At 37.2% G+C, this 23,692-nt stretch overlaps 1 long non-coding RNA gene across 2 annotated transcripts; it reads left to right on the top strand.

Moving 5' to 3' along the window:
* Positions 1 to 1,897: 1,897 nt before the first annotated feature.
* On the top strand, positions 1,898 to 4,061 carry LOC139823737 (uncharacterized). 2 transcript variants are annotated; one of them, XR_011734867.1, is made up of 4 exons: positions 1,898 to 2,483; positions 2,601 to 2,805; positions 3,021 to 3,183; positions 3,263 to 4,061. It is a non-coding gene; the product is annotated as an uncharacterized lncRNA (long non-coding RNA). The 2 variants fall into 2 exon arrangements; XR_011734866.1 differs by having other exon boundaries at positions 2,601 to 2,836.
* Positions 4,062 to 23,692: the final 19,631 nt, after the last annotated feature.

Here is a 23,692-nt window from a genome sequence, read left to right as displayed (position 1 = left end):
AAAATAAGTTTCGTTTAATAACTTAATATTTGTCATTAATGTATTGCTTGGAAATGGGTATCCCATCGATTTATTATTCTCGCATATCAATAAAAGACTGAGAAAACTTCAATTTATAAAGAACAATAATATAGACGATGATTCTGAACGTTCGCAAAAAGTGAAAAGTTTTATTGTTATGCCTTATTTAAAAGATACTTCTGAAATTATCACCTCAGCGGTCATCAAATCAGAAAATTCCGTGGGATACCGTATTCTAAACAAATTAAACAGCATCATAAAAGTCTAGAAAGATAAGAGCGCTCAATCGTCGAAGAATAATGTTATTTATAAAATCTGTTGTAAGAATTGTGATGCCTCTTACGTCGGCCAAACCAAGAGGCAACTACGTACTAGAACATCAAGCTAATATTAGATTAGATGCGTCCAAGCATTCGGTAGTTTCAGAGCACATTACCAAATTTAATCATGCTTTTGACTGGGACAATGTGGAGGTCTTAGAGGTGGAGCATAATTATAAAAAAAGATTGACTGCAGAAATGATACACATCAAAGAGCAGCCTAACGGCATAAATTCTAACAAGGACACAGAATTATTAAACGAGGCTTATTTTGATGTGTTGAGGCTGTTGTCATAAATAAACATACTAATAACAATGATTACTGGTTGCTCTGCCCTTGCGATGTGAATGTTTTCTCAGTCGTCTGCGATCTTTAGCTACGAACACCCGCTCCTGATTGACGATGGAAAGAATTCGCTTGCGTTTCGTTGCTCTGCCCTTGCGATGGGAATGTTTTCTCGGTCGTCTGCGATTTTTAACTACAAACACTCGCTCCTAATTGACGATAGAAAGAATTCCCTTGCGTTCCTGTGGTACCGACCGCTTATGTAAGTCCACTTTTACAAGTCAAACTCAATTATTAAATTCGCGTGTTTCTACGGAATTTCAAAATTTGATTCAGTTGCCACTAAGAGGGTCTGGCGACAATGGCTTTCGTTCGCACCAACCTCATGGACGCACATAAGCATTGCAACGTAATGGACGACCGATTTAGCGTTAAATTTGACTAACATTCGACAATAAATTGTAGCGCCGGATCGTATCCGAGTCCTTTATTTGTAATTCGACGTTATTTATGAAATTGCGGTTCTGAGGAAGGCCAAGTATGGCCGAAACGTAAACCAATTTGTTTGTAATTTGTAATTTGAATATATAAATTTCAACACCTATTATTGCTCGAAATTTGGCCTTTTTTAATTGTCTTTGCTATTATTTGTCAATACGAATGTTGGTTTATTTTGTCAAAAGAGGAATGCTAATGTTCAATTGAAATTTAAATCCCGATCTAGATGGAAAAAGAGACAGAGAATCTTTCGGTGGAAGAAGAAGGCCAAGATGCGCTGGTCGACTACGACAGCGATAGCAGTTTTATCACGGTAATAGAAAGAGAAAGAAATAGCGAGGAGACAGTAAGAAAAGATAGAGGTAAGAGAGTATTTTTTTTGAAAATAAAGTAGCCCAGAAGAATAATATATATATATACATTCAGAGAAAATAAAAATAGTAATTTCAAAATTCCGTATAGAAGCAAAAGATAAAAAGGAGGAGACGGAAAGAAAAGGTGCAATCCCGAAAAAGAACTTGCCTAAAGTCAGAGAGAATATAGATGTGACCAAAGCATGGAAGAGAACCGTCCAGTACTGCCAATTGGAACCAAAATATTATATATATATGTCTTTATTTCAGCTATGCGCCAAGAAAGGACTTGGTTTACAATTCTACTTAACTCACACATCCATCCACACATCAAACAACATTCTTCTTTACAAAACAAGCCGCAATACATTATTATTTACATTATTTACATCGTTATCTTTTTTGTAGCATTCCTCTCTCCTTTTCCATAATCTATTTAGCACCTTTCCTTTTTCCATTCTAAATTTGTCATCGCATATGTTCTCTAATCGTTCTCTATTATTCCTACCTAAATTCTCAAACCACATACTTGTGATCTTGCACTCGCTTATATAATGCTCTAAATTGTCCCTACCTGTTTTACAGAATCTACACTTCGTATCTTCTTCGCCAAGCCAGTATTTATTTGCATCCTCAAAATTACCGCACCTTAATTTTACCATCGCTCTAATCTCGTCTCCTGTTTTCACTTTATCCAAGTTCACTTTTAATAAATAACTCGGCGTTTTGTTTGTCACCTCTATATCTTTGTACCTTATATTATACCTCGCCTCTACTATTTTACTGTTTATTATTTGTCCTTGAATATCCTGTTCCCTTATTCTTACTAAGCCTTCAGTATTTTTACCTTCATTATTTAATTCTTTTATTGCTTCAGAGCTCCAGCCATTGCTATTGTTACGTCCGGACGATCGTTCGGACGTCGGAGTGGGTTAATCAGTGAGAAAGAGCGAATTGAAACCTTCGCGATATTGTGTGAGTGCCTCACATGAACGAGGAGAGACGGTAAGTCTACTATATATATATATACATTTCTTCTTTAATTTTTGACTGGGTTGGTACTGACTTCTCTAAGTATCAGGCGGATTTTTTGCGTTAACGTCTCGATTTTCGTTACCTTAGGTAACTGTGGCTCTTGGACCATGGCACTCGATTGCTCCCGATTTGCAACGACCGGTGATTCTACGCGAGGATCAGTTTTTACTGTCGGCGGAACGGTGTTTAGCACGCGCGGATCGAAATCGCCGCCGGAATAATAGGCTCGTTGTAGCCTTTTCAGTTGATGAGCACGTCCCGATCGTCTGGATCGCACCATTGATGAAAAAATGTACCTACCTTGGTAACTTGATGACCTCCGAGTACGTTATATAAGTATATAGTGACTGGTTCAACTTCCTTCCTCCATCAATCGCATGCAAGCGTGTGTGTGTGCGTGTGTTCTTGCGAGTACGCGTGTGTGTAAGCACCCTTACGGTAACGTGCAGGCAGCCGTAATTAATATATATATATATTTTCGCTGATTTAGATTAATATATGTTATAGGAACAAAGAAGGAACAGAGGAATTTAGAGAACGCCCTGAGAGAGGCGCGCATCTGTTTAAGGAGCTGTCACGAACGCCCTGAGAGAGCCGCGCATTGACAGAAGGATCGGTTGAGAACGCCCTGAGGGAGGCGCGCATCAACGGGTATCCGGTAGAAATCAGTGTAAGATAAAAGAAGGGTAAATCTTTATGTCTGGTAGAATGAGTATTTATTAATGCTGATGGCGTTTCGTTTATTACAGAGTATCCGGCAGCACGACGCGTGAGAAGGCACCACGATCTGTACACTCTCGCGGCTATGTCACTCGAACTCGCAAGGCTCTCGCGGCTAAGTCCCTTCGGACGACAACGCTCTCGCGGCTAAGTCTTTTCGGACGATAACGGTCTCGCGACTAAGTCCCTTCTCGACTCGCGGTGCTCTCGAAATCGAAATGAAACTGAGAGAATCTGAGGGAATCTGCCTGGCCCGTCTCGCAGGGCCCGTATTTATACTACCCGGTCGGTTACGTCCGGGGTAAAGGGAATATTGTAATCACGCGAGTACGTGAATTTATCACGTGAAACTCTCTGTACACCGTGTTATTGATCGAGAGCGTCGCGCGTCGGTCTAGACTACGAATCGATTGATCGATGACGAATTTATCTAATTATGCGAATATTATTTCCACGTTCCTTTATATTGTTGCGGTTATATTTTACACTGTTGCTTTAAATAATCTGTAATAAATTTTAAGAACAATACTGATAATACTTAACACTATTATTAACATGCGATTTACTTAAACCTACGAATTATAATAATATCAATACTGTCATGAGTCGTAAATTATATATACATTTATTCATGTGTAACATTGAACGGTGACAATATTAATATTATTATTCGTGCATCTACTAATTCCTATTTCTACGCAAAATACAGTATCTATACGTGCAACCTACTCTAAGCGTAATTTTACAGCAGTATCAGTGTTGCAAGCAATATGTATGTCGTGTCGTTTACATGCGGCTTTGAGATTTTTCGCGGTTCGTTACACTATTATAAAACCTTTCCCGTTCCAAATTATATAAATCTTTTTTCTTTTTATCCCTTGTGTCCTTTTCATCCCAACATGCCTTTACTAAACTTCCATCTTTTTTCCCTCTGCTTCTTTTCTCGAACCTCATAACTCTTATACTCCAACAAATTTTAAGTTTCTCTAATCCTAGTTCCCTTAGTATTACATACCTTGGTGTGCAAAAATCTAGTCTAAATATCCATCTTACATAATCTAACATGACTTTTTCCAACTCCTTTTTTTCATTCCACCCCCATATCTCTGCTCCGTATTCCATCACACTTTTCACTAAGTATTTAAAAAGCGTCCATCTCCTACTAAAATCATCTTTACATAATCTTTCTCCTAAGCCCCATACCCTATTTGCAGCGATCCTTCCTTTTCTTTTCATCTCTTTTATATGATCGACATAATTACCTTTCTTATTAAACGTGAAACCCAGATATTTAAACCTATCTACTTCCTCTATTATTTTTTCGTCCCATTTTTATGTCATTCTGCCTTTTTTACCTTTACTATTAAATACTAGCACTTTGGTTTTTTCTGTATTTAATTCTAGCTTCCTATCTTTTAAGAATCTTTTTAACATGCTCATCATATCTAGTAAAGCCTCTCTATTTTTCGCTACCAAAACCATATCATCCGCGTATGCTAATGACCATACTCTCACTCCTCCAAGCTCCACTCCTCCTATACCACGCTTTTCTAAAACTTTATCTATGTCCGCGTTGTATAAATTGAACAGGGCGGGACTCATCACACAGCCCTGCCTTACACCTTTCTTCGTCTTGAAGCACTTTGTGAATCCATCCCTCGTCCTTATTGTCACCTCCGTCTCTTTGTAAATTTCTTTTATCTTGTTTATTAAACTGCGATTCATCCCTTTCTTTTCCATTATCTTCCATAAAATTTCTCTGTCCACGTTGTCGAATGCTGCCCTTAGATCCACAAACATTGCGAAAATCTTGTCTTTCCCAGTTGCCGTAGTTTTTTCCTTCTCCCTTTGCACTATATGGTTCAAGATAAATATATTATCCATCGTGGACCTCCCTTTCCTAAAGCCGGCTTGGCTGTCAGGTATCATCCCTTTCCTCTCCATTATTTCCTCCAATCTGTTCCTTAGAATTTCGGCATAAACCTTGTATGCAGTGCACAGCAGCGAGATCCCTTTGTAGTTCTCTGTTCGCTCTTTATCCCCTCTTTTATAAAGGGGGACAACTATGCTTGTTCTCCATTCGGTCGGAATTTTGCTTTCCTTCCAAATGAGCTTCAGCAGATCAATTAGACCTCCTCTTACCGCTGCGCCGCCATACAGCCATGCTTCCATTGGGATTCCATCGACACCTGCAGCTTTGCTTAGCTTCATGTTCTTGACTGCCCTCACTATTTCCTCTTCTTGCAGCTCTCTATCTGTATCTTGAACCTGCTCTTCATTTCTTTCTTCTGTTCCCATGGCACGCATCTCCAACGCCTCTTCTCTTCCTACCATCTCGGTCCCACCTAACAGCTCCATGAAATAACTTCTCCAGTTCTCTTTCGGAATATTATTCTCTTTCCATTCTTTTTTCTTTTTTCGACTGTTTATATAGTTCCAAATTTTCTTTTCGTCCTTCAGTTTTCTTAATTCCTCTTCTTCCCTCATTCTCTTCTCCGTCCTTTTGCTCTCTAACCACCCCTTCAGGCATTTCTTTTCTTCCAAATAGTCTTCCTTACTTCCCTTTCCACATCTCCACCTTCTGTACTTTCTTTTCACCTCCCTCTTCTTTCTGGTACAACTCCTATCCCACCAATCTTTGTGCCCTATTTTCCTTCTCTTCTTTACCTTAATATCCTTATACACTAAGGCTCCAAGGATTCCGTTTTTTAATTTTTCCCATTTCCTATCCACCGACTCCATTTCCTGGTCCTCGGTTTCATTCCATTCCTCCGTCCTCTCTCTGTATAATTGCCTTGCTTCTTCGTTCCAAACTATGATCTTCTTTGACATATTCCGTTCCTCTTCTTCCTCTTCAGTACTCCCCTCCGTTTGTCTCGTATTCTCCTCTTCCTCTAGTAACAAGGTCAGAGGCAAATGATCCGAGTCCACCCTGTCCCCTATTCTAAATTCCAACACTCGCTCTTGCGCACTATCGTTTACAATTGCATAATCAATTACCGAGCACCCTCTCGCACCCACATACGTATATTCCCCCTCCCAATCCCCCTCTGTACATCCGTTCAAAAAATACCATCCTTTTTCATTTATCATATCCACAAAACTTTCGCCGCCATTTCCTATAACTTTATCTTTACTCTCCTTTTCAAAGTCATACTCCTCCTCCCTACCACCTCCTAAGTTTCCTATTCTAATATTAAAATCACCTCCTATAATAATATCCTCTCCTTCGCATCCTTCGCATTGCTCCGTTATTTTTGCCATTATTTCTTCAACGTCTTTCTTTGCTCCTACATTGTATACTGTAAAAATATTTAGCCCTTTTTCCTCTTTTATTATTCTCGTTCGCGCAATTCTTTCTGTAATCATTGTACTTTCATAATTCTCTACTTCCGCCATCTAGCCTTTTCTAATACCTATTAGTAATCCTCCCTTCGCCCTACCCTTCCTTTTTTCCTTTACAGCGTTGATGTTTTTCCAAATGTGCGTTTCTGGCAATCTACCCTTAATTCTATCCCATCCCTTTTCCTCTAACCATGTTTCGCATAGTCCTATAAAATCAAAACCTACTATGTAATTCCAACAATCTTTGTCCTGCCTCTCTATACCTGCTACATTCCAAAAAATTATTTTTCGCCCATTTTCTTTCTTCATCTTCTTCACTTTTCCATCCTTCATTCGTGTTTGCCTATTGTCCTCTTGCATGCCTCGACTTACTGATACTCTTCTCCTAACTTGGCAGTCCTCTAGAAATTTTACTTTTCTATTAGTTTATTTTCTTCCTCGCTCCATACATACTTTCTGCCTTGTATCTCTAGCTTCCTAAAACCTATTTTCACCCATTTCCCTTCTGTTTTCTCTTTCCATGCTCTTTCTTTTATCCGTCTTTGCACTTCTCTGTCCTCAAAGGTCAAATCGTGATCAATGAAAATTTTCTTACTTCCCAGTTTCTTCTTCTCCTTCATGATGTTATCCTTCGCTTCCCAGCAGTCCATTTCGACTATTATTATCTCTCCTCCTGCTCTGCCTGCTGGCCGCATTTTCTTCACTCGCGCACTTGCACCAAACTCTCTCTCCAGAAACGTCTCTGCTGTGTCTATTAAGCTCTTGTTTTCCTCTTTATGTAGTCCTTTGATCACTAAATTATTTTTCTTTACCTTCCTTTCCTTCATATTTCTTTCTCTCTTCCTCACCAGCTCCGCCACCTTTCCCACGATCTCCTCCATTTTGCCGCTGGTCGTTTCATCCGTTATGTTTTCACTTCTTCGTTCGATCTTCGATAGCCTCACTTCTATCTTATCCATCCTTTCCTCTACTTTTTCTTCTTTTTTTCTCCGACCCTCTTCTAAGACGTTCATCCTCTCTCTCATCTCTCTCATCTCTTTCCTCAGGTCCCTCATTTCGTTTCTAATCTCTCTCAAGACTGCTAGTAGCGAACCGTCCTCCTCATCCTTCTTTGTTGCTGACAGAACTCCTTCCTCTTCTTTCTTCTTACTTACCCCACCGGCTCCATCCTTCGCTTTGTCCATACCTGGTGGCGTTCTCACTGTCTTGTTATCTCTCTTGAAAATTTCCATCGTACGTTGTTCGTTTTCCTCTCTTTTTCTCTTGGCTTTTGCTAACTCGCATGCCGTACTGTTATCATTTGTCATAAACTCCAGTATGCTGAGCGAGCCCGATCTTTCTCTCCTTCTTAACTCCTCCTTTGTAAGTCTTCCCTTTCCTCTTTTTTCTTCTTTTGGTGTGGCAAAAACTTCCTTATCCGTTTTCTCACTGCATGAGCAATCCGACACTGTAGCCGGATTCTCATCTTTATTCGTTATTGCTGCCTTCTCACTCTCACCTGTCTCTCTCTCCATCTTGTGCGCCCCTCGTGCACGCTCTTCTTCCAGCCAATCTCCTTAACCGCTACCTCTATGCTTAGGCCGTTCCGTTTAGTGTCTAGTGTCGCTACCTACTCTATGCGTGGCGCAAATCTCGCTCCCTTTTGGAACGCACCGCGATCTTCTCCCGCTTTCTCTCACCTAACCTCTCCTCTCTCTAAAATATTTAACGCTCTTCCTACACTAATTAATACTTTCCTACTGCATCTATTATCCTATCCTAAATTTAAGCTCTTCTTCCTACCTTTCTCTCGGTTTATCGCCTACCTCGTATCCAATTTCCCACTAAACTCTCGCCTAATTCATCCGCAACTCTCACACGCATGCACAACACACTCGCTCGTTGGACTAACCAAGTCCAACCAAAATATTATATAACAAGCAAGAAAAATTGGTCGCAAAAATGGATAATTCGATGCAGATGCTGGACAAAGTAATGACGAAGGCCACCGAGATGATGAAGAATATGGTGGAAGTCTCCTGTTTAAACTTAGAGAAAGAAAAAGTTAAACTTAGACGTTTAGAGGTAAGCAATAAAGATACCCAAAGTTCAGTAGAAAACAGTAAACAAACGGTTAAAGAACTAAAAGTAGAGTCTAAAAAGAGAAAATTAAATGAAATAACAGTCTGTTCAGCCGAAAAAGATAGGAGTTTAGAGACAATGAAAAGAGCTATAGAATTGGAATTGAACAGTCAAAGATTGCATATTAGAAGAGAATATAAGCTGACGCAAAAATCCAACTTTGATCTTTGGATGGATTATTTAAAATCTGAGTTAATGAATAACGAGTTGTTAGATATAATAGATTCAAACATTGAAAGTCCAGAAAATCTCTCCGAATTAAAAGTTGCTAAGAGAAAAAGTCTAGTTAGAGATATAATAATCAATCATTTAGATGAAAACTATAATAAAAGGATTCTACATGAAAAAGATCCGAAAGAAATTTTGAAGAAATTAAGAGGATATAAAAAGAGTGAAGTAAACGTTACTCATGTATCGGTACGAGCTAGACTCTATCAAATTAAAATGAGAAAAGACGAAAAAGTAAGTGATTTTTGTGAACGCTTAGATTCAATAATTAGAGAATATGAATCATGTGAAGATGCGGTACCCCTCGCAGAACAAGAGATTAGATCTGCATTTTATCAGGCTGTGTCAATTAATGTACCAGAGCTGAGGAATGTAGATTTAATTAGAAGACAAACTAATCTTAAAGAAATGAACATAGATGAAATAAAGTCTTTTATGATGCAGTTAGAAGCAGAGACTAAAAACGAGAATAGAGAAAAATTAGAGAAACCCGAAGTCAGGGTACAGAGGGCTGCTGCAGAAGAGAACGTGAAACAAGTGAAGTGCTACAGATGCAACCGAATGGGTCATATAACGAAGGACTGTCCACTAATAGAATCTGGTGCCTGGTTTTGTTACTACTGCCAGGAGGTACGAGGTCACAAGGGTGATAATTGTCCGAGTGCCGAAGCCCAGGCGAACAGAGCTAGAGGAAAAAGGTATTTAAATAAAACCGTTAATAAAAACATAAAGAAAAAGGGTAGATTTGTGCAAAAAGGCACAAAAAAAGTAGATAACAAAGGGAAAGTAACCAAGATACAACCAGCTGAGAAAACTATATTAACGAAAACAGCAAATGAAGAAGAATCAGAAGAAGGTAAATTATACATGGTTAAATTAATAGAAGATAGAGATAGTTCAAAAGAGGTAGTCAATTTTACTGCAGATTCGGGTGCTACGGATCATATTGTGAATAAGAATTTTATTCTGTCAAATTTTGAAAAATGTAAAGATAGAGTTATTAAATGCGCGAATAAAAATAAACTTGCAAACATTTCAATAGATGGTAAAGGAGATCTTTCGCTAATAACGAATGAAAAAGAAAAGAGAGTCATTAAATTAACAAATGTAATTGCAGCAAAGGAAGTATCCAAAAATTTACTATATTTAAGAAAGTTGGCTGATGCAGGGTTCAGTGTTTATTTAGATGATAAAGTGTTTAAAGTTTACAATAAACTGACAAATAAAATAGTTTTTAAAGGAATTTACAGATGTAGAGCAGAAATTGTTCCACATAGTGAGCTTCCTGAACAATCGCAAACAAACATTCAGAGCAATGAATTATCCATTTCGGAGGGAGAATTAGATGAGAAGGATAATGTTGGTTCTGCGATTGGGAGGGAGAATGAAGGGGAGCTCACAAATGTGAACGAAAATATAGAACACGACAATGCTGAACTCGAGCAAGTCATTAAGTTGGAGGAAATACAGACAATAGAGAATATAGATGAAATGTGTGAAAGCTCAGTAGTTGAAAAAGTAAAGAAATTAGAGAAAATAAATGAGGAGATGCTATGGCATGTTAGGTTAGATCATGAGTTGTTAAACTATCTAAGACAGCTACAAAAAGTAGAAAAGAGATTAGAGACAGTTAAGTTTGATAACTCCATATTAGAGTGTGAAGTCTGTATAATGGCAAAGATGGCAAAACTGCCGTTTAAAGAAAACAGAAATAGAGCACAGAGACCACTACAGGTGAAACATACGGACATCATGGTCAAATAAAACCTAAATACTATCCAGGACAAAAGAGGTTTATAATCACCTTAATAGACGGCTATTCTAGATTAGCGAAAGCCTACTCTTTGAAGACGAAAGATGAATCGGGAGAGGCTCTAGAGAAATATCTTATATCCGCCAGAAATCTACTAGGAAAAGAAGAAAAGCTATGCTATGTAAAGTCAGATCAAGACAAGGAATTTACGGGAGGTGCTTTTAAAGAGGTATTAAAAAGAGAAAAAATAGAAGCCACATTTGCACCACCGTACACTCCAGAACACCATGAAGTTGCAGAAAGGTTCAACAGAACGTTGCAAGAGAAAGTAAGAACATATATGTTCGACTCGGGATTACCAAAAAGTATGTGGGAGTTGGCAGTTGACGCTGCTGTGCATGCGTACAACAGATCTCCACATAAGACTTTAGAGTACGAGATCCCGTTGAAGAAGTTTTCATCAGAAACAAGTTGTCATTTTGAACAAACAAAGAAATTTGGATGCATTGGATATGCAAGAGTACCAAAGCCTAAGTCGAAATTCGACAAGACAGCTATTGATGTGTTGGTGGGATATACTGACACTGGATATATACTATATACTCTGGTATCCAAGCACGAGAAAATTTATAGAGTCATGACAACAGAGCAGCAAGAAACTGCACTAAAAAGGATAGAAGTCACAAACTTAAAATGTTTGATGACGACTTAAAGGAAATAAAGAAAAACTTAGAAGAAAAAGAAGAAACTGGAAACAGAAAACATATGGATGACACTCATGGAGATTTTATCAAGCAATGTGTTGATTAAGGGAAGGTAAAAGTCGAATGGATTAAGACCAAAGAGAATTTAGCAGACATTATGACAAAACCTTTACCTCTAAAAGCATTTGCGTATCTGAGAGATAAAATAATGAATATAGAGTTTAAACAAAGTTAGAGATTAATTTTATTCGATAACTAATTCTTGTTATGTTTCAGATAAAGAGGAAACTTAGAGAGGACCCGTGGATCGCTCGCACAAAGGGAGGGAGTATTGTGAGAAGACGTTGAACGAGCAATAAGTTCCCGCTCTTCTAGAGGGCAGCTCCCGGTTGGCGGCGCGACTTGGCCACGAGTGCGTGCAGGCGTCAGTGGTGCTCACAAGAGCCTCGATCACCGTCGTGTTCAGACGTGTTAGTTACGGTTCAAGTTACAGAGTGTGACATACTTATATATAATAAAGACAGTATTCAAAGTGTATAAAGTTTAAGATTGTTGTGTTTTTTGTCCATCTCACCACGTTTCAAGTCGTCCCTGATTATATTTCCAATAAATACCAATAATCTTATTTACTTAATATAATCACATATTTATTTAGAATCTAATTCTAATATCTATTTTTAAATAAATATGTGATTATATTAAGTAAATACGGCCATTGGTACTATGTGAAAATATATTTTCTTACATCTAACTTTTTTTTTCAGTGCAGGGATGAGTGCAACACATTATTTTTAACGTTAAATTTATATAGAAATTCTGTAAAATTATATAAAAAGTTAGGAAAAAATTTTTATAGTCCTGGTGAAAATTTGTCTCAGAATTTTTCATATAATTTTTTAGAATAGATATATATCTATATTTTTAAAACTTTTGTATAATTTTATATTTTTTCCAGATTTTTTTAATACAAATCTTAAATTATAAATCAGAAGTCAAATATTTTATGCCATCAGAATTTATTAGAAAGAATATACAACCAGGGGCTCGTTATGTCATAATTTACAATTTAATAATATAATAGTAAAAAAAAACTTGTTAACTACTTTTACAATTGCGTTGTATAATATTTAGTAACTTACAAATTAATAGCACAAAAAGAAATAACAAAAACACAAAAATATATAACACATAACAAAACACAAGAATGTTATAAATTAAAATTATTCAAAATATATTATATTATAAATTAGTCAAAAAATACTGATGACACGAATCAGAAAAGTAGAAATGTTATATATATATATATTTTTCTTATATATATTTACGTTTTTATTTTATTTTTGTTTGCAATAAAATTGCTTTTTTGTAGGAAGGATTGTCTCATTATTAAGTTGTATTATCTCGTTATTTTCTCTAGATTCATGAATATTATTATTATTTAATGATGGTACATTTTGCTTAGCTTTTTTTAACTTTTCAATTTTTCTTTCTGATTTATTTTTGATTGATTTCTGATTTGTCTTTCGATATTTTCTTTTATTCGACGCCATTTTATTAATAAAATCAATTAATTCCTTTTTCGTAATAACAAATTGTACGTTTATCCACGCTGTGAAACATATTTATTTTAATATTTATTTATTCATTATTTTTTAACATATTAATTTTATTTAAAATATTTTTAATATATATATGTTTCCCTTATACATATTTCAATTTGTATATTTATCCTTTCCGAACCCTTAACGAAGGGTTAATTAAATGTATAAATACCATATAATATTACCATATAATCCTTTAAATAACATGATCAATTGGAGGTCTCTTTGTCCTTTTACCGGTAGCCGAATAATTTGCAATGCTTGAAGAAAAAATTTTTTTACAAGTATCATGGATGACACCATTAGTTGATATTATTAACTTATGCAATTCATTTTCATTATCTGTAATAAAAATAATTTAATTAATTAATTAATTAATCGCAAAGAATTCGTTAACGGTTCGTTAAGGGTTCGTTTTTATTTATATCTATTTATACTTATTTTATTTCATTTATTTTATTTATTTTACTTTATTTATATTTATTTGTATAAACCAAAGAATTTTTATTATTCGGAGCATTTTTTAAGATCTTAAAAATGCTGTTACATGGAAGCGTCGAGCGTCGTGCGTCAAGTGTCAAATTGCAGAATTTAGCGTCTCGACGCAAGTTGGAGACACCGTAAGAGTAAAAAAATTATATACACTATTAACGTTAAAAATTTATATTTAATAGTACATGTGATCTTTTTACTTCTACGGCGTTTATTAAACTCGTGTCGTTAGTCATTTTATTAACGGCAAAACGCTGAAATCTGCGTGTTTAGACTAGAGCATTAATCCAGGACTTGGTTTAGACTTCTGCGCAAAGTACTGCGCGCGTGTTTGACGCTTTGACGCTCGACGCTCCCATGTAACAGCACTTTTACAGGTATGATTTTTGCATACGGGGTGCGACAACGCATCGCACGTGGTTCGGTAGTCAATCGCATCGTATTATGTATTTTCCTACATATTTTTATTTTCAGGAAAAAATTGCAAGTTGATTAACTTATGTTATTCCGAAATATATAAGTTACGTTATTGATCTTTAGCCTTATCACGTTTTTTATACGAAAACCATTGACGGATTCATAAACACATTATTTCTCTTAATAAGTAAGCAATGTAAAAATATGCTCTGCAAAGATTTCTACATTTCCAAAGTGTTTAAGGGTTAATATAAATATTATAAATATAATAACCTACCGCTTATAGGGCGGCGGTGTGGTCTAGTGGTAGAGCGCCAGACTCGTAATCTGAGGAACCAGGTTCGAGTCCACTAGAGCCATGAATCATGGAAAAGTTTTTTCCGAAAAAAACCGCGCCCCTCCGTGCAGATGCGGAGAAAACTGGGCTCCGTCTTTCGGAAGAGACGTTAAACCGTTGGTCCAAAGTAGGAAAGTAGGAAACAGTAAGGTAGTAATATGAATTGGAGGTTAGGGTGTGACCGGACGGTACGTGTTGAGCCCGATTCCGGCGGATAATATTCCTATCAAACGGTCGCCACTCGGTTTTACCTTAGACTACCGAGAAGGTAAGTTCGCATCAACGCCCCGATTATTCGCAAAACGTTAATAGGAATTATTTGTTTCAGAAGGATGTCCCTGATGGATCACCGTTGCTGCTTCTCATCCCTGGATCCTCGCTTTACATCGCATACCAGATAGAGGTAAATAAGGATAAATTAATTATATCCTAATTGTTTGAATTTTATTTCAGACTGATGTCCCTGTTGGATCACCGTTGCTGCTTCTCATCCCTGGATCCTCGCTTTACCTCGCATACCAGATAGAGGTAAGTAATTATAAAATAATTATGTGATAATTATTTTATGTTTTGTTGCAGATCGACGCCCGGAATGGATCGCCGTTGCCGTTATCCGTCTCTGGATCCTCGCTTTACCTCGCATACCAGATAAGGATAAGTCCCGATAATTATGTTTTAATTACGTACTAATTCGCTTCTTTTCTTTCAGATTCCCGCCTCGGATGGATCGCTGCTCTGTTGCTGCTCTGCTTCCCCGGATCCTCGCTTTACATCGCATACCGGATTGCCGCTGGCCAACGTTGGATCATCGCCGAAGGACAAGGTAAGTAGAAGGTAAGTATCGATAATTTTTTATAATTAATCAGGACAATTTGTTTCAGAATTAATTAATCTTTAATTCCAGATCATTATTTCAACATTACAGGCCGTTTCACAATATCATAAAGGTGTCTCACAACGCGAGTTTCTCGCCTCGGTGTGAATGTCGCTTTATTTTAATAAAGTTGCACAATTATTTAAATTGCGTATCTCGGCTTATTCGTTTAGTCGATACGATGCTTTTATTCCAGATAATTATTCCGATCGGAGGACTTTGTGCCTCGTGATTGTTAAACTATGATCACGCACTCGGCCGTGACCATCACTCTATCATACAATGTTCGTGAGCTGAATTAACGAACGAGTATTCGGTGGTTAAATACAATGATTAATAATGTCCGCACAATATTCCGTATCCGCGTGACCCAATGCCCGTGGTTGTTATATACTCGATAGTTGCACTTCCGCTAATTAACAATGTATCCGAATTTCAACTCGCGTATGGTTGCTAACACTCGATTGTATTTGGCAATTAATTGCCCCTCGCTGTTAGTTAAGACGAGTAATTTTACGCGATAGTACGCGGGAGTTCTCGGTTGTAAAGTATAACGCGTATGCCGATCGTACAGAGTGTGATACGTGTATTCGCCACGGCTATACCCGAGAGACTGCCTCGAGCGGTCGCTCTCGCTTGGGCTCCCCACTTATGCCGGATCGTTCCCACTCCCCGGAACTTTCTCGATCGTCTATTGTTCGCGGCCGGCACATCTGGCGCGATCATGCGAAAACACGATGATTTTCACTATCTTCTCGCGTGCCCTTTTGCGCATTGCCCGTTCTAGAAGGTTCCCGTGGAAATTTCCACGCGCAACGCAGTGCGAGAACCTTCCTTCCTCGGTACCGCTGCACCAGGTATCCACTCGCGGAAACTGTTCGACGCGGACGACGTCGACCCATGCGCACCTCCTCGGAGATGCCCCTGAAGGTGAATTTGGGTGATCTCCTCGTAGACGACGTCCGTGTGACGTCGGTGTCGTCGGCCGTTGACGCCGACCTTCTGGCTGGGTTTCCCAGGAGCTGGTATCGCTGTTCCGGGCCGCTGTTCCCGGAGATGATGCGTATCCTGGGGATCTTTGTCGGAGCTCGACGTCGACCCCCTAGGCGGGTGTCCCAAGACTTGGTAAGACCGCCGGATGGATACGTTCCTGGCGAAGATGCGTTTCGCCCGGTTTTTTCCGGATCATGGCGCCGACCCCCTGGGAGGGTGTCCCAGGTCCTGGTAAGGCCGTCGGATGGGTAAGTTCCTGGCGAAAGTGCGTTTCGCCCGGACTTTGTCGGATAATGGCGCCGACCTCCTGGGGAGGTGTCCCAGGTCTTGGTAAGACCGTCGGATGGGTAAGTTCCTGGCGAAAGTGCGTTTCGCCCGGACTTTGTCGGACAATGGCGCCGCCCCTCTGGAGAGGCTCCTCTGGTCCTGGTGAGTCCGTCGGACCTTTCTTTCCCTGGAGAAATTATGTTTCCCGGGGATTTTCACTGGGTCATGGCGCGAACCCCCTGGGAGGATATCCCAGGTCTCACCCAATCCGTCGAGCGTTCTTATACCCGAAGCCGGTATCCTTTTCGGGAACCTTGCTTCGTCGGTAAATCTGGCGTCGCACATTCGTGCGCCAGGTATGCGGGATGGTCCTCTGGCCCATTGCCTCTGCAGGTCACTACGGTTTGGGCGTCTCACGTTATCGATCCTCGCCTTCGTCCCCTCAGTCGGTATCTTCTCCATTGAGGATGCTCGTCGGATCGTTTCCGAACTCGCCTCCGAAGCGCACGGTCGCAAGGGTTGGGTACGTCCCTTCAAAAACGCCCTTTAAGGCCCCTTGGGGTATATAAAGTAAAATTCTTTATCCTTTACCTACCGCTTATAGCAAGAATTTTTGCCGGAGCCTTTGTTTCTTGCTGTGTTTTAAAATATTTCCATGTTAGTTTTACAATTTTGTCTATAATGTCTGTCTTTCTTGGGTATCACTGATAATTTTACTACATCTTTTTGCTCGCTTTGAAGCCACCGAATCAATACAAACTTTTTTACTTGAGGCATAATTCTTATATAAATAACTTCTTTCTTTTATATTTCAAGATGTTATTTAAAATAAATGAATGATGCACAGCATACATTTACGACAAATTCAAAGCTGTTTCGAGTCTGAAGTTACTGCGAATATTTCGTATTATATGTATAGCTAAACTGGTGTACACTCGTTGTACTTGAAATGCAATAGATATATATTTCAAGTTTGGCAAAAGTGTCTGTATTTGAAATATAATTAATTGTAAATATTAAAATATATAGATAATATGTCGTACAAATCTCTAATCTCTAATTTCTATGTTATTCCTGTTAAAAATTTTGATAATTTAACATTATGTTGTTTTACCGATTAATAAAAAAGAACTTGAATAAAATTATTCGTTGCTTCCATTTTAATTGTCGATTTAATTTTATTTAGCATTTGTATGACATATATTTTTGCCTCGGGGTATAGCGTTAAAATTAAATGTGTAGAATTGAAAGTTTAAAAGAGGAGTTAATAAGTATAATATCATTAAAATAGATTTTATTAGCTGTGGAATATGTCAGTGTCGAAGCGGCATTAAAATTTTGGGAGCATTAATATTAGCATTAATTTAATATTGAAATAAAATGTATAGAAATAGAGGTTTAAAAAAGAAGTTAATAAGTGTAATATTGTCAAAGTAGGTTTTCTCTAGATTATAGAGTATCTAAGTAGGTGCAAACTATCCTAAAGTCAAAGTAGTATCGAAATTTCGACTCGAGACTCTATATCAATCCTGTGTGAAGCAACCCAGTGAGAAATGATATATCAATTCGACCTCGAATCAACCTCAAAATGACGATGTCGAATTCACATCGAAATTCACATCGATTCGAGTGTTTTCTGACCCCCCCCCCCCGTTCGATATGTTTTCTACGTCGAAATAACACCAAATCGATGTAATTTCAATATCGATCGTCGATCGCCATTTATTTATTTTGACAGAATTTTAAAATTATTTTGACTTAAATTGATTGCTGCTTTAACATTTTTCTATGCTTTATTTGGTTTTGAAATTATATCAATGTAAAGTAATTTTTAGTTTATTTTCTCAAAAATAAAAAATAACGAAATAGAAATATTCATGACAATTTGAGATGCTGCTATAGTAAAGACGTCTATAAAACACCGTCAGAAGTGTTAGCTGAATTAAATATATTAAATATATGTATTTAATATATTAAATTAAATATATTAAATTATATATTAAATATATTAAATTATATATTGAATATATTAAATTATGTATTAAATATATTAAATTAAATATATGTTAATACTTTTATTTATATATTTCTTAAAAATATATTTTTCAATGAGAATGTAACATCAGCAATTTCTTTTTGTAGGAAATAGTATGCGACAACTTATGAACACGCACATACTTTAAAATTTGAAAATATATATTAGTAATCATAGCAAAATTATAAGAAAATAGAGAAAAAGAACTGACTTTGGCTCATTCTAACAAAAATGCTTAAATATCATTAAACTAAAGATATAAAAATAGCAATATACCAGAGCCGGGATTTAGTTGCACATTTCGGGCCGATTCCCGAGGCGACGCCTCCTATACCCCCATTACCGCTCGAGGCTCAGCGGCCGAGCCGCCGATCGCTCACGTGACGCGTAATCTCAGGCGAAGTATTCTCGCTATTTGTAGAATAAATTTAAATCTACTTTTGTTTTATATGATTCACGCTTGTTGAAGTATAAAAAATTGAAATTTATACATGTAATATGTGTATATAATGTATGTGAGGTACAAGAGGGTGGCAGTGTGGTCTTGTGGTAAAGCGCCAGACTCGTAATCCCGAGGACCCGGGTTTGAGTCCACCTGACCACAGGAATTTTTAATTCCAAACTGCCATCCCCCGCACGACTGGGGCTCGTGCGGAGAAACTGGGCTATCTTTCGGAGGAGAAATGGATGGTGGTCTTTTTATTGATCAATTCTTCTACAGCCCTGATCAGCTTTGTGTTGGTCTTGTTCAGAAATTAAATTTGAAATTGGTCGTCAAGCTTGGGGAGCTTAAGAGTTTTTTTTTTAAATAATTTAATAATTTAATAAAAGCGCCGCTTGTTGAAGTATAAAAAACGTATAGACACGGAGATGTCAGCCCAGTACAATTTGCGCCCGATATAGTTAATTGTCAGACCGTTCGCCCGGCTGATATGCAAAACGATCACTTGCCGCTGCGTGCCATCCAATAATGCCCTCTCGATACTGCCGGTATCAGCAGCCTCCTTTACCCACCCACCGATCTACCTCACGCGATGAGCCGCGTCTCGATCTTCAATTGTTTTTGTCAGTTAGAAACGCTCATTTCGTACGCAACCGTCTTGCTGTTGATTAGCTTGTTGTCGCCTTGAGTTCGTAAAATAATACTGTATTAAGGTATTTCACACACACACAATACACATACATATACAATAAACATACACACGGAAAGAGAGGGTTTTATTAAGTCGCTGAATACCGTGGGAGTGACGAACCACAGGGTCCTGATCTCTTTCTGTGACACACTTTATTTTTGCTATTATTTATATATATATTGCAATTTTTTCCTTTTTTTTTATAAAGGGATGTGTAACGAACCGACGAAAAGACGTAAGCGAAGCTTTTCAGAAGCTTGGCTTACTGACGATCGTTACAAATCTTGGGTACGCAAAGTACCATCCGATAATACGCTTTATCACTGCAGTATATGCAATAAAAATTTTTCCTGCAACGCAACACATATTTCAAAACATCCGGATTCTGCGTCTCACAAAAAAAATATTGCGAAAAATTTACCATCAAGTAATGATGATAATAATTTGTCAATAACAAAATTTCGTAAATCATGGTTACATATTAAGCAATATAAATGTTGGTTACGCGAAGTGCCACATGATCCAAGTTTATTTTATTGTTTAATTTGCGATAAATCTATTGCTTGTAGCTCAAAAATCAATTATCACGCGAAATCGAAAACACATATTGACAAATGTAAGAGTAGTTGTAGTGAAATAGGCAAATCCAATAAAGATTCGAATACGCAGACTAATGAATCGCGAACATTTGATGAGCGTGTAAAAGAAGCGGATATTAGATATGCCGCATTAATCGCTGACATAAATATTCCTCATCAAAATGCAAAAAAAATTCTTGAATTCTTTCAATACCAAGGAAAAGATCCTGATGTTTTGCAATGCATGAGCATGGGTCGTACAAAATGTAAAAACATTATTACTAACGTTTTGTCCCCAATTGAGACGGAACGTGTCGTTGACAAGATTCAGAACACAAAATTTACAATATATGTAGACGAAACATCTGACATTTGTAATGATAAATGGATGACTTTCCTCGTTCGATACGTTGACCCGGAGACATTAGATATTCGCTCGCAATTAGTTAAATTAATTGATATCGATGCCAAAGATTCCAGCGCGGAGAAGTTGTTTTCTGCATTTAAATGTGAAATGTTAAATTTACAGATACCATTTTTAAATATTATTTCCTTGTCATGCGACAATGCGTCAGTCATGACAGGGAAACATTTATCATTCAAAAAAAAATTGGAAGAAGTATGTCCACATTTATTAACACTTTCATGCCCTTGCCATTGTTTCGCGTTAGCAGCGCATGCTGCATGTAAAAAAATACCCGCATTTTGCGATGAATTTGTAAAAAAAATTGTTAGTTACATTAACAGCAGTCCAAAACGTACGGCTATTTTTCGTGAATTTTGCGAATGTTTCCAAGAAACAAATCGCAAATTATTAAAATTATCTGATACACGCTGGCTTTCTCACCACGCATGTGTAGTAAGACTTCTGGAATCTTGGGATACAATTAAACATTTTCTTAACGAAAATGTTGTGAGCGAAAAAACACAGTCTGGAGAACATCTATTGTCTATAATGGATAATGTAGAGACAAAAGCTTATTTACTTTTTTTAAAATATATTTTAAATTTTTTCAACGCGTTTAATGCATTTTTCCAAGCATTAGAAACGCGAATTCATTTATTGCAGCCAAAATCTGTAAAGTTTCTTTATGAAATCTGCCGAAATTTTTTGAAGGATAAGCACTTAAAACCATTCTGTTAACATAGAGTTCTCTCTAAAGGAGAATCAAAAAGTTCTGAATAAAGTTAGTTTAGGATTAGAATGTGATAAATACCTTGACGAATTAATGATGCAAGGGCACAAAGACGCAGTGACAACTGTTAAAGAGAACTGCTTGACGTTTTATGTGACTGCTGCAGAAGAAATTCGTAAAAGGTTACCTGTGAATGATTTATTTTTATCAAAATTACAAGTGTTTGAACCTTCTGTAAGTTTATTCGATACTGATAGAGAAACATCATTTAATGATGTTTCTTTCGTAGCTCAAACTATCGGCGGTTTTGATCAAGTTGCTTTAAAAAAAGAATGGATTGCATTGCCATTAGATTATACAATAAAGGAGAAAGAAAGTCTTTCTACATTAAATTTTGATAACATGTGAAAAAAAATTTTGCAATGTCAGCACCCAAATAATATTGCTAAATATCCAAGCTTAACAAATGTTCTGAATGCTGTCCGATCACTTCCAAATTCAAATGCCGATGCAGAGAGAATGTTTTCCACTTTAACTAACTTAAAAACGAAAAATCGCAACAAACTTTCGTCAGTTACCGTTAATGCCATTTGCGTTTTTAAGTCAGCATTGAAGGCAAAAGGAGAAACATCTTTAAGCATGACGATTGAAGACAAACATTTGTCTCTTATGTCGGCGGACAAATTATACGCTAGTGCTGTTAAAAAAGACTACAGTACTTTAAGGTTGCATGCTGCGGATGATTAAATCCCAGGTAGCAAACACAAGTCATTTTGACGTCAAATTTTGGTCCTTTACTGACCATTCCTGACGTCACTAACTGACGGCATAATGACGTTAAAATGACGGTCTAATGTCACAGACAATTGACATCATTTTCTGACGTCTTATTAACTAAATTATTAGCAATTTTTAAATTTTTCATTCCTTTGGCTAGAATTGGCACACAATCGTGACGATTCGACCATTGGTTTTGCTCCTCGTCGTCAAGACGTTAATAATCTTTGATACTTATATATAAGCATCTCATATTTAAAATAATTTAAAATTGCGAAAAATATTACCTCATCCAGGGTTCGAACTTGGAACCTCGATGATTCCATCTTGATGAACCATCTCGATCGTTTGTAGAATATAAATGCATGTGTAGTGTACACACACACACACACATACACCCAGGGAAATGTAAAAAATTATTTTTACATTTCCCTCCTGACGGAAGAGACCACCACCTTCTCGCGGTTTCCGTTGAGCAACAATATGTACGGTACGTTATACATTTAATGGAAAATAAATTCAAAAACAGAAAAAATAACAGTATAAACTATAATTTTTTTTAGTACTTAATAATATCATTGCGCTGAAATTAATTCTTTAAATACAGATTGTTGAATAAACAGATTCTTTTTCAATAAAAAAACGTACATATTGGCCAAGAGTGGATTTTTATATTTTAATTCAAATTTTTATATTAAAAGGTAAAACAATGTATATAATAATTTTTTAAATTTATTAATAGAAAAAATCATGCGTGTGATCGCCACGCGCGTTAGAAGTGAAACTTCTGAAAGCAAGGCTTTGCCATAACTTTTCTGAAATTAATACAAAAACAATGCAACGGAATTAGTCACTCCAAGCCGCCCGCAACTCAAAAATATAGTGTTATACGCAGTTCTCACTATATCCGTTTTGTCAGTGCCGTACGCCTGATCGAATTTTCGTGACGTGTTTTCGAGTCGCAAAATCGAATTTACTTACCGATCCAAAAGGAGTTTTACTTTGTACGCCTGTTGGTCGAATTTTCGTGACACTATTTCGTGACGTTTTTTCGTGTCGCACAATCGAACTTACTACCGTACCAATTAAAGAAGTTTCATTTCGTACGCCAATTGGTCGAAAATTTTCGTTACACTTTTCGTGTCGCATAATCAAACTTACTACCGTGCCAGAAGAAGAACCGTCTCGCCAACGCCGTACGCCTATTGGTCAAATTTTCGTTACACTTTTCGTGTCGCACAATCGAACTTACTACCGTACCAAAGAAGTTTCATTTTGTACGCCTATTGGTCGAATTTTCGTTACATTTTCCGTGTCGCACAATGACCTAGTTTACATCGTCGAAACGTTGGTACGCGTATTAAATTTGGTGCGCATGAAAGCTTTAGTACGGGCGCGTTTACATCGAATGTACTAAGCATGTACTAAGGGAAAAAAATAATACGAATTTAATTCATGTTGATTGCCTCCTACTGGTGGTATTGAGAATAGCAAATTAAGTTTATTTCGTAAGTGATGTAGCATTTAGTTGAATAAAAACAAGAAAATATGAATAATAATAGTGTGTCGAAGTGTATGGCCAGGTTTTTTATGTTTCAAAATTTACAATATACTCGAAGAAGACGCATGATGCTAATAATAAGAGCAAAACGGCGAGCCTTATTACAA

The sequence above is a fragment of the Temnothorax longispinosus genome, unplaced genomic scaffold (genome assembly GCF_030848805.1).
Source record: "Temnothorax longispinosus isolate EJ_2023e unplaced genomic scaffold, Tlon_JGU_v1 HiC_scaffold_17, whole genome shotgun sequence".
Classification (NCBI taxonomy): domain Eukaryota; kingdom Metazoa; phylum Arthropoda; class Insecta; order Hymenoptera; family Formicidae; genus Temnothorax; species Temnothorax longispinosus.
This window is presented reverse-complemented; position numbering and strand designations above follow the sequence as displayed.